The sequence below is a fragment of the Carcharhinus amblyrhynchos genome, unplaced genomic scaffold (assembly GCF_965287045.1).
Source record: "Carcharhinus amblyrhynchos unplaced genomic scaffold, sCarAmb.v2.hapA scaffold_918, whole genome shotgun sequence".
Taxonomy (NCBI): domain Eukaryota; kingdom Metazoa; phylum Chordata; class Chondrichthyes; order Carcharhiniformes; family Carcharhinidae; genus Carcharhinus; species Carcharhinus amblyrhynchos.
Genome location: NW_027650658.1, coordinates 46008 through 47482, shown reverse-complemented (window position 1 = coordinate 47482; position 1475 = coordinate 46008). Strand labels below are relative to the sequence as shown.

Below are 1475 nucleotides of genomic sequence, written 5' to 3'. Positions count from 1 at the left end.
TAATCCGCAGGTGTGTCGGTCCACCTTGTTGTCTAACGAGGGACATGCACACGGTGGGTCGTGCATGGGCTGCTCTTGGATGTTTCGAGAGTGGCCTAGTACTTCACATCGTTGTGTGTGCTTAAAACTGGACCAGCAGATGGGCACCATAACAGCTCAGTGACTATCACTGCTAGCTGTGCAGATACATGGATTTGAGCCTGTGTCTGTGGGAGTTTGCACATTCTCCCTGTGGTTGCGTGGGTTTCCTCTGGGTGCTCCGGTTTCCTCCCACACCCCAAAGATGTGCTGTTAGGCTGATTGGTGTAACAAATTGTCCCTAAACTATTCTCCCCTGAATCTGGTTCCAATAGGGGTACCATACGCCTACACACGGGTCAAGGTAGGTGTCGGAAAATGCTTTGTTACGATGGCGGCGAGGGCTCGTTGGGCCGGAGGGCCTGTTTCCCGTGTTGGGTTGTTCTTTGTTTTGTTTTTGTTCTAAGCACCCAGAGGAAAAACATGCAAACACGGAGAGAATGTCAAGCTCTACACAGTCACCCACGACAGCAACTAAATCCAGGTCCTCGCGGGGAGACTGCTGTGCTATTAACTGTACCACCACACGGCCCTGTCTGTCGCCTCAGCAACTGTGTTATTTCACCGTGAGACATGATACCCAGGCCGAATGGTCCCTTGTTTCTGGGCCCGATGACCTCATAACCTTAGTTAAAAGGACACGTGTTCTATGTCCTGCATGTTCATGGGAAGGAAGGAGAGGAGGGTTGTGTTGCCTGGAGTTCGGTGGATGTCTGCAAATAATCCTATCCTGGGTGTGATTGAAGACTCTCTATTGTTTTGAAATTGAAGAGGAACAGGGAAAGGCCCGAGCTTTTTTTCCGCTCACCGCCCGGTTTGGGAAAATGGTCAACGTACCAAAGACCCGGAGGACATATTGCAAAAAAAATCGGAGGCACCAGCCCCACAAGGTTACCCAGTACAAGAAGGGAAAGGATTCCTAATACACACAGGGTAAGAGATGTTGTGACAGAAAGCAGAGAGGTTATGGTGGACTGACAAAACCTAAATTTGGGGAAAAGGCTCAGACCACAAAGAAGATTGTGCTGAGATTGGAGTGTGTGGAGCCCAACTTAGGTCAGAGAGAATGCTGGCCATGAAGAGATGCAAGCACTTTGAGCTGGGAGGAGATAAGCAGAGGAAGAGCCAAGTCATCCAGTTCTAAGCTGCATTCTTTGTTTGTTGGAGAACCAATTCACAATAAAACATCTCAAAAGTTAAAAAAAAAACACAGGAAGAGGCCCGGAAAGAAAATGTCGTTTGTCCGGTCAAACCTGTGCCGACAAATGATACTTTTCTAAACTAATGATTTTGTTTTGCATCTACACAGCCTGTATCTCTGTATTCCCTGCTTATTCATGTATCTATCTGTCAAGATGTTTTTTTGTAACCATTGCTATTACATCTGCTTCTGACAT

At 47.5% G+C, this 1475-nt stretch overlaps 1 pseudogene; it reads left to right on the top strand.

Moving 5' to 3' along the window:
• Nucleotides 1-881: 881 nt before the first annotated feature.
• Nucleotides 882-1222, top strand: LOC145340311 (large ribosomal subunit protein eL42-like; annotated as a pseudogene).
• The last annotated feature ends 253 nt before the right edge of the window (nucleotides 1223-1475 follow it).